The 10,422-nt window shown below is 33.9% G+C and overlaps 1 long non-coding RNA gene across 1 annotated transcript; it reads right to left on the bottom strand.

The window, feature by feature from the left end:
- LOC148613976 (uncharacterized) lies at window positions 1-4,891 on the bottom strand. The gene is made up of 3 exons (XR_015923528.1): window positions 4,752-4,891; window positions 3,327-3,460; window positions 1-413 (listed from the first exon to the last, which is right to left on the bottom strand). It is a non-coding gene; the product is annotated as an uncharacterized LOC148613976 (long non-coding RNA).
- Window positions 4,892-10,422: the final 5,531 nt, after the last annotated feature.

Here is a 10,422-nt window from a genome sequence, read left to right as displayed (position 1 = left end):
CCCGTCTATATGCCAAATGCTGTTGGGTCCACAAGATATGTACGCTCTGCCTTTTAACTTGCGTCTTTTCCGAAATTCAACACCTTGCCTATCCAAAGCTTTCAGAATAACACGAACTTTCTCCATGCTAATCACTAAGTTGTTCTTTATACACTGTTGATGAACAAAGCAATATCCATGTGATCCATTTGTCTTTGTCAGAAACGATTGAATAAAATCATAGCATCTTTCTATACTTGATTGTTTGCGTTTAAAAAGCCCAATAGAATTTGTAATTCGACGTACATGCCGTGTACTAATACAAATATCATGTTTATCCTGAAGTAAAAGCTTCATTTCTGAGTAAGAATATCCGTTTCTGAAATAGGAATACAGAGATGGAAGCCACCATTTTTCCATATTCTAAGAAAAATCTGAAAAAGAAATATCAATATGTTTACATCGGCGCTGGACTTTTTGGGTACAGTAAAGCAAAATATACAATAATTTTTTATTGGTAGCAATTAAAACATCTTGAACATTTCTTAAAAAATCGAAAAGATTAATTACTTTGATTAACAGAACTACTGATAAATTAAATTTGCACATGCATGTGCACTACAGCATAGAATGCAACCGCCACACATATGCACACTCTGTCTGTCTAGAGAGGGAACATAGCAACTTTCTCCTGCGATAAGTTAAAATGTGCATTTTGATATACGTGTTTCATTTTATGTTACATGTACCAATAGCAGAATTTGGACCTTTCACAACTTAGTATTTCGATTGAAAGAGCTTTCTATCTATCAGAAAATCAGGCTTTCATCGACATCCATCAGATAGCCGCTCATTGATTTATTTTTTCACTAGCTCATTTGCGTTTTCCAAAATAAAAAATATTCATGACTCCCTTTTCTGCATTCATTTGATCTATTAGCATTCTGCTTTTCTATACATTTTTTAAAGTTCTGTCAGCCCTATTTTGCGTTTCAGTCATTCTACTCCGATCGAATTCCAGTAAACTATATAACAATTTATTCTATTCTTTTTCAATAAAAAAACCCCAAAATAATATATAATTGAATTAAAATAAAATTAATCACCTGGTATGGGGTTCCACTATGCAATATATTTATACACATAATCTCTCATTTTATTTATTTATTTTTTACTATTATTATTTTTTTTACTTCTGTGAATCATGTGCACATGCTTAAACTCCCAAATAATAATTTTTTTCCCTTATTTTACTACTTTGGCTTATAAATACATTTTTTATTTGCTTCTATGGCTAAACTTTTGGCCATTCTTAGGTCCACGTGTAAATTTTGGATTTACATTTTACACTTGATAAATTCTAAAAGTTGACCAATCTAACCTATGATAATCAATCCAGTTTTCAAACTTATAAAAAAAAATGGTCAACCCATTCACCAGAAGCATGAGCTTGAACGGTCTTGTGTGGCGTTAGTAAAACTGCATACTAACGTCGTGTGCTAGCACGGTAAAATCTGGGAAATACGCCCGGCCAGACAAGACAGTCTAAATTTACATACACTTTTTGGCTCGGCATAAATTTTTCGGCATTCTAAAAAAGCATACACCTTTTGTAACTGAAACTCCAACATTATCAAGTATTAAATTTGCACTTCACCTTTGGATATTCACTAAACCACACCCATTTGACTCTAAAACGCATACACTTTTTTGCAATCTAAATCACACAGGTCTCCCCTGCCTTCTGGGTCCAACTGGTTATCCTTCGCTTTTTTCCATCCAACTTGGCATTTTCCTCCTTTACATGGTCCATTTTCAAATTTTATTTTTACTATTTACTATTTAATATCTAACATTTCAGCTATTCATAATTTATATTACCTTTTTCCTATACTTTTTAAACAACTTTTTTTCGTTAAAAATACAATTTAAATCAATAGCAAAATTATTTAAAGCCCACCGACAGGGTAGTCAAGGACGTTAAAAACCCCCTTTGTTTTATTCTTTTTTTGGTTTATTCTTACGTTTGTTATTAACACAAAATACGGATACTCTTGGTCTTTTTATATCCCTTTGATTTCGATTTTTTGTCTCTTTCAGTTGCATGTTGTAATTGCAAAGATGCGTACAAGTGTCTAGTTCTTGTCATCTTAAGCGGAAATTCATGATTTCGTTTTATTTCTACATTACCCGATCGACGGAAAACGTTCCAAACGTTCAAAAAGTGAAAGTTCGACAAATCGCTAGACATTTGTTTTGGTCGAATTTTATCCGTTTTAAATGGTTTCAACCATAATAAACGAAATATGTGTATTCCTAAGTGTATGTACAATTACGAAGTATCATTATTTCATAGAAGAAATTGCCAATGGATTGTAGAATTGCGTTGGAGCATGACATTTTTTCAACGAATTACCCGGAAAATATTGACATCCGACATTTCGCTAGACGTTTTCAAAAAAGATGCAACTTTTTTGTTTGTACTGGAAATTTCATCAAATGCCGACGTAGAATTGCTGAAAGTATGTACATTTTTAGGAAATATTAATAGGAAAAGAATATTGTGTAAATAAGTTCTTACATTAATAACAGAATATGATTACTGAACGCTCTTAGAAATCTGACCATTTACAAACACTTTCATTTTTGCATTGAATATTTTTTTTGCCTAAAATTAACGCAATTTTGATAACTATCTCAAAAAGAACATATGAAATTATTCTTCCATGCAAAATTTGGCAAATTTGATACCAACTGCAATACGCAATTCACTATTTTAGCTTTTTTGAACCTACTCTGTGTTATACCTGACATAAGGAATTTTGACGTTTTTTTACGGGTTTTTGGAAAGTTTAATTGATTATAAAGAATAAGAAGTACCATTTGTGACAATTATTCAGAACTTATTACTAGTTCAGATTCCAACAGTATATAGCTTTCACATAATCACAGTTTTGATTGTTTACAATGGTCATTTATAGTTGAGATAGGTGTGTTTTTCAACGTCATATACTAAAGGTTCTAAAGAGCTGAATCGCTCACCTGGTTAGACACATTCATAAACTACAGATGGTCAAATACTTATGCAAATTTGCATGAAGAATAGATCTTATTTGATAAAGCTTTTAATTATTTTTTTCCTATTTACATTCAATTAATCTGCTATTATTTCCTAAATAATCAGCAAAATGACACTTTTATGAGCCATTACTCTAAAAATGATCAACAAATTTTTCTGAAATTTTAACAAATGATATACCTTATTATTCCAACCATTTTTTCTCAATTACATTAATTATCAGTCTGTCATTGTTTTCTTAATAATCTGCTATAACTGGAAAACTTACCAAGAATTACTCTTTCAATGGTCGTAACTCCAAGAAGGATCAACACATTTTTTTCTGAAAAATGCACCAGGAATAGATCTTACAATGCTCAACAATTTTCAAATGTTATTTGAACACCAATCTGTTTCCGTTTTCTGAAATAATAAGGAAAAACTGGAAAAATTCAAACACAAACATGACACTTTCAAGGACCCTAACTCCAATAAGAATTACATTTTTTGTCTGAAATTTGAACGAACGATAGATTTTAATGTTTGGGAGTTAGGGAATAGTGAGCTAGTGTGCGTTAAGAGGCGCTTTACCTTTTCGGGATCAATCTCTTTAAGTCACTGTGACCATCACGTCTTGACTCCGTAGTCCCCTTGTGCAGAATGAGAGTTGTCTGCACGGAATTATAAATATGTTGTGGGAACGAGATATTTTCTTGTGGGAACGACATATTATCTTGAGGGAACAACGTAATATTGATTATGTTGTGGAAACGAGATATCTATCTTGTGGGAACGAGATATTTACCTTGTGGAAATGACATATATTATCTTGTGGGTACGATATAGTTATCTTGTGGGAACGACATAATATCTTGAGAAAACGATATATGTATCTTGTGGGAACGAAATAGTATCTTGAGGGGACGACATAATTTCTTGAGGGAACGAGAAACTTATCTTGTGTGAACTACATACTTCCTTAAGGGAACAACATATTATTTTTTTTCATGGCGGCATTCTGCCACAGTAGATTTCTCATGCTGTAGATATAGTCAAAATCTAATTTTATTCAAATGGATCATATTTGGAAATTTTGTGAATAAATTGAATTAATTTTTTTTAACAGGACAGGAAACTTCAATAAAGTTATTAAAAGCAGGTAGAAAAGGACTGAAGTTCTAAAAAGAGGGAGAATGGATAATCTATCTCACATGTCAAAAAACGCATTGAATGTTCTTATTTTTTTAGTTTTTACAAAGAAGGACCAGTGTGGATGGATATGATTCACATCTGCCGTCTGGAATGGCAGCATTTAAATGTGCCGGACTGAATAATGTGCCAAAATAATCTTTCTTGATGTGCAAAAATAGTCTTTCAAGTTTATTAAATGTGTATTTTGTATTAATTTGGAATGATTTTAATGGTATTTTGTTACATCAGTTGGGATTTAAATTGTATTGTATACTTTTGTATATATCTGTATATAAAAAAGAATTTTCACAATTTCCACATTACTAATGTAAATTGTAAATTATGTTTCCGACATGATTCCGTGTGTTACTGACTCTAACTGGATTTGTGGACAATTAGCCTGTAGAGGCTCCCAGACCACGAATGCGTGGACGAGCAGTCAGTGCCTTATTTATTAGACACGGAGAATTATGATACAGAATGTTACAGTATGTATACAGTTTTGCACGACTACATAATATACCCCTGATTCAGTAGTAATCCAGCAATTCTGGAAGTTATCTGGCACGCTATTTCCTGGCTTGTTGCCATCGTAAAAAGGATGAATGGAATTCCAACCTCTAATGTTGTCAGAGTAGTCGCAGGGTGGTTTGTAAAACACAAGGGTTAAAAAATGGAACGAAGTGTTAAAAATAAATCGATGACGGGAAAATCCAGCATTTTAGATTTTTTCAAGTAAATTTCTATACATCTATACAGAATATCAGTTGAAACGTTACGGATAAAGAAATAAAAAGGACAGGAAAACTTATTTGTAAATAAACAAGTAAGAAGAATAAATTCTTAAACATACCCGCTTCTTCTTTCAGATGGTATTCTCTCTTCAGTATGACAATCTACTGCTGACTGTTGTACACTAGACGTGACGGTTGCCCAAATGGCGCGACTAAATCGTTTTAAGCATTGAGGGATCGGTAAGTGAATGATTTTGTTCTTGTTGTGGCCTTTCTCTTACCAGTGTAGTGAGCAGATGTGGTTTTCAGCTTACGTTTACGGATTAATACCATTTTGAATTATAACATTCCACGATGAAATAAACATAATTAAAAAAAATGAAATAAAAAGTTCTACAAATATGGCGCTTGTGATGACAATATTCCGAATGACGAAGAAGACCATGTTTTGCATAACTTAAAGTTGTTTGGCCAGTTCAAAAGACATAATATGCCATGTACAAAAACACTCCTGTCTGTTGTTACTGTTAATAGCGGTAATATTAATCTTGTGTTAGCCGCTATTAGCGTTAATATAAATACTGTACAGTATGAAAGTCCGTCTTTGTTAGCATTAGTAGCAGGCTAACAACACTAATAGATACATGTATCCACTAATAGTGGCTAATATGTCAGGAACGGATGATCTTACATGGATTTCTTTTTTCACCAATTGAAATGTTTGGCGATTGCCAATATCACACTCTGTTTGTCACCAGTAAAAATTTGAATTTTATTTAAAAGAAGTTTTTCTAAAGGGAACTCATCAAATGCCGTTATCGCTTGCACTTATAACTTGAAAACAGTATGAAATATCTGAATTCTGATTGAAAAACAAAAAAAAAAAAAAGGATTTTCATGAGGAATTCAATAAAAAATGTCAAAATGGAAACAAATATAAAAGACAAAAAATTACTTGACCTACTTTGGCCACTTATAACTCGAAAACTGCTACAAATGTATTTAAGCTAATCAAAAAACGCAGTAAGGGATTTTCATAATGAATCTAATCAAAAGGAACTTTCAAAATCAGATATTTTTCTCAAGCACAGGATGCTTTACCTACCGGTGCACCTGGTCCATGCTTACATCATGCTCCCAGTTTTTAGTGACGTCCGAGTTGCTCATTTGCTTTTGTTACTTTGTATGTATGATTTTAGTTACTTTATGTCCTTTGTTGTGTTTTTCTGTTTTCTTGGATTACATTCTTTTGATCACCGTTATAACCTTGGTTCCCTTGATTATTCGCCCCGTGCAGGTCCGGGTGTTAAAAGAATAGGCCTGCAGCAGCGCTAAGCTTGTCGTAAAAGGCGACTTAATAGTGGTCAGAACCGTAGCCGGGGGCTAGGACGCTCTGCCCACAGAGCAACTGAGTTGTGTGCCTCAGGTGGTGGAATGGGGTACCCCTGGTGTGTTACATGCTGGGGTTGTCAGGCTATAATACGGAAAACCTGAGCGCAAACCATAGTGGTGCACCGTATTGAGGAAAGATGTCACGTTGCTCGCACGTTAAAGAACCCTGCTGTGGTATTCTCCCGGAGTAGGAACCATAGGGCTTCGCCACAGGAGGCTAAATTGCCCGACCCTACCCACCTCTCCCTATTTCCAGTGGCAATCAAAATTTGTCGACCCCATTATCCTTGTGTCCCATCCCATTTTTCATTTCATCATCATTTCGTGTTCATTTTATCGTCCACTTCATGTTCATCGCCTGAATATAGCTGATTGCTGTTCGGGTGTTAAACCCCAACAAACAAACAAATATAACACGTGCGTAAAACATAGGGGAGTAATAAATCTTCCCATTGTCCTTGTGTCCCATCCTTTTTTCATTTCATCATCATTTCATCACTTGCCTCAAAGCTCTAAAAAAAGTTAAAGATTTTACTTTCTATCATGTAAACAAGTCTTAAAGGTATTCCTATGGGTATTCACCAACCCAGTATTCAGACTTGTCTAAATCTGAAATACATCAGATTTTATTTTTCATACTTTTAAAATTTGCAGTATTGCAAATTCAAGAATACACTGAGGCTTCATTCCTTGTATTGCACTTGGATGGATTTGGCTTATTTCAATAGCTTTGGTAATGAGTACTTCTTATATTCAATAATTTCTTTTAATTTAGATGTTCTTCTGTATTTGATTCTAGCGCTACTGATGAGAGATTAATCCTTGAAATACGTGTACAGCATATCTAAATTTGTATTGTATTTTTTGTATTTTTGTCATCAAAAGGAACATGTTAAACTTGAATCATCAAATTTAGATTAACAAAGAAAAACGATTTTTTTAGCTTCTGATAACATTACCTATTTCTATCACCAATAATATCTAATAATTTTTTTCTCCGTCTTACGAATTCATATCTTCAGCAAAATCTTCCGATTTCCAACGCAGAAATTGCATTGATAATGATGAGGCTATCATGACCTTGTCGCTATTTTTTCTGTAATAGTATAAATCAAACTCGCATGTCCTTGCAAGGGTTCCCCAATTTTCAAGAATTCGAGCGATTTGTAGTTCACCATTTAAAGTTGCATAGGTTAATGCAGTCCACCCGAAATTATCTCTAGCATTTATATCCGCTTTCTGACGGAGAAGGCACTGGATCAGACGCTGCTGCATGCTATTCTTTTCACCGTTAGTACGGAGATCACATACCAACATTAGGGGCGTCACACCTGTTCGTAGAGTGCAGTTCACATTGACTCCTCCATCTACTAAAATCATCGCCAGTTTAAATTTTTGGTCTACAATAGCCTTGAATAATTTTCCCTCGAAATATCGATCGCTTGCACCGTCTGAAATTTTTGACGCAACTTTCATGAATGTCGATCTAAGCATGTTGAGGATAAGTTCTTTAAAACTTTTAAGAAATTATACTTAAAATCAATAAGTTCTAGAAAAGATGTTCCGAAATATAGAAGTATGGTCTTCAATATTGTTTAAATAAAGACAACTAAATTTTGTGGTTGAAACTTTAAATCCGATTTTGTTTTCCCCCGTCACGTGTTTCCATCTATTTTAGTTTTACTCGTCATAATTGATATTTCAAGTGTCACAAAATCGCCCACGGTGTAATTCCAACAATGAATTAGCTACAAATGTAAATTTGAATGTTGAAAGTAATATAGTATGTGATTTTCTAGACAAAACAATTATTTTTGAAGAAGTTTTTAATGTTGTCATGAGTGCCAAAAAAACGATAAAATTGCTGGTATAGATTTAATTCAAGCTGAATTATGTAAAAAATATACAGTTATTAACATCTTAACAAAATTGTTTGATTTGTGTTTTAAATCTGGTAAAATTCCCAAAATTTGGAATAAAGGTTTGTTTGTTTGTTGGGGTTTAACGTCCGAGCAGCAATATTTCAGCTATATTCAGACAATGAACATGAAATGGATGATAAAATGAACATGAAATGAAAAAAAAAAAAAAAGGATGGGTCACAAGGTTAATAGGGTCGACAAATTTTGATTGCCACTGGAAAAAGGGGGGATGGGTAATGTCGGGCAATTTAGCCTCCTGTGGCGGAGCGCAAAAGTTCCTACTCCTATCGAATACCACAGCAGGGTGAGGGTGCGAAGAACGTGGCATCTTTCCCAACACGGTGCACCACTATGGTTTGCGGTCAGGTTTTCCGTATTATAGCCTGACAACCCCAGCATGTAACACGCCAGGGGTACCCCATTCAACCACCTGGGGCACACATTCCAGTTGCTCTGTGGGCTCTCTGAGCACTATTTAGTCGCCTTATACGACAAGCTGCTGCAGGCCTATTCTTTAAACACCCGGACCTGCACGGGGCTGGAATAAAGGTACTATTACTCCTATTCCTAAATGTTCTAGCTCAGATCCAAGAGATCCATTGTCATATAGAGGTATTACTTTAGCACCATGTGCATACAAACTTCATTGTAGTGTATTGAATAATAGATTGGTAAAATGGCTAGAAGAAAGGGAGATAACCAATGATGAACAAAATGGTTTTGGTCTCAGTCTTGTATTCTTTGCCCCGTAGGCTTCTATAGTATACCTTAAATTTTCATGATTTTTTAAAAAAATACACAAGGAGTTTCAATCTAACTTTTAATCATGTTTTTCAATTAAGGAAATGTCAAAAATAATTTTTAGGTCCATTTTAGAAAAAAAGGCACGAACTTTGGTACACCAGGACAGGTCAAACTAAAAATAGACTTTTTCTACTTTCTCTTTTATTTTGAGTTAATAAAATAGACACCTTTTCTGATGCAATATTTTTCATGAAAATACTGTTTTTCCTCAAAAACAAGTTGATTTTGTCATAGCTTGATATATACCCTGTACATTTGATGAAAAACAAAAACAGGAAAAGGCAAGGAGGAAGCGCACTATATTTTTAGCCTCCTTGTTTTGACATACACCCACTCAGGAATATGTAGGCTAAAAACCACTAATTCCACTTCCCATAGGCTTCTATGCTAATTTCACAATATTCAATGGCTTCTCTGGACTTTACCTTAACTTTAACCTGCAGAGGACTATATATCAGCATGATTCTACATATGTCAGCTCACAATCCTCAGAATGGCATGTGGGGTTAGCAGACTTGCAGTGCAGTACTGGTCACCGGAAGTGAAGGGTCTATAAATAGCATGGGAAATCCCAGTGTTTTCACAAGATAGGGGTATATTTAAAAATCATTATGGAGATTAGGCTTCACATCACAAGAAGCAAAATGCACCTATAAAATGTACAGAAATGTTTTTCCTGTCAGAAACTGTTTAAATTTTTTAAATAAGATGAGAACTTTTTTCACAGCACTATGAGGAACAGGGGTAATTTCTGCGTAGGACTATTTTTGCGTACGTTCCAAATGCTCATTGGTTGAATTGGTGGTCTGTAACCTGTAATACAAGACTGATACCTTTTGTTGAAGGAAGGAGGACAATTGATCATATGTCTACTTTAACATCAATTATTGAGACTAGAAAGAAATGTAAATTGTCAACTTTTATTTCATTTATAGATTTCAAAAAGGCATATGATTCCACAGATAGATTATTATTGTTACAAATTAAATGACTTGTGTTTAAGTACTAAGTTTTTGTTTGCCTTGAAAGCCATTTATTAAACTGTAGAGTGTTGTGTTCGTTTGAATGGCAATACTACTGATTGGTATAATGTAAAGACTGGTTTGAAGCAGGTTTGTGTTTTGTCAAATGTAATGTTTAATATTTTCATTAATAATTTAATTACTGATGTAAAAGAATTAGATATTGGTATAGATATAAAGGTCAAAAGGTTACTATTTTGTTGTATGCAGATGACTTAATTCTTATGTCAGAAAATGGAGAAGATATGCAAAAACTGCTAGATGTTTTAAGTCCATGGTGTAATAATAATTTCTTGAATATTAATTTTAATAAATCCAAG

The sequence above is a fragment of the Perna viridis genome, chromosome 6 (genome assembly GCF_037379345.1).
Source record: "Perna viridis isolate PV_CMFRI_1.1 ecotype Kerala chromosome 6, ASM3737934v1, whole genome shotgun sequence".
NCBI classification, from domain to species: domain Eukaryota; kingdom Metazoa; phylum Mollusca; class Bivalvia; order Mytilida; family Mytilidae; genus Perna; species Perna viridis.
The sequence above is the reverse complement of the archived record's forward strand: the minus strand, read 5'-3'. Positions and strand labels throughout refer to the sequence as shown.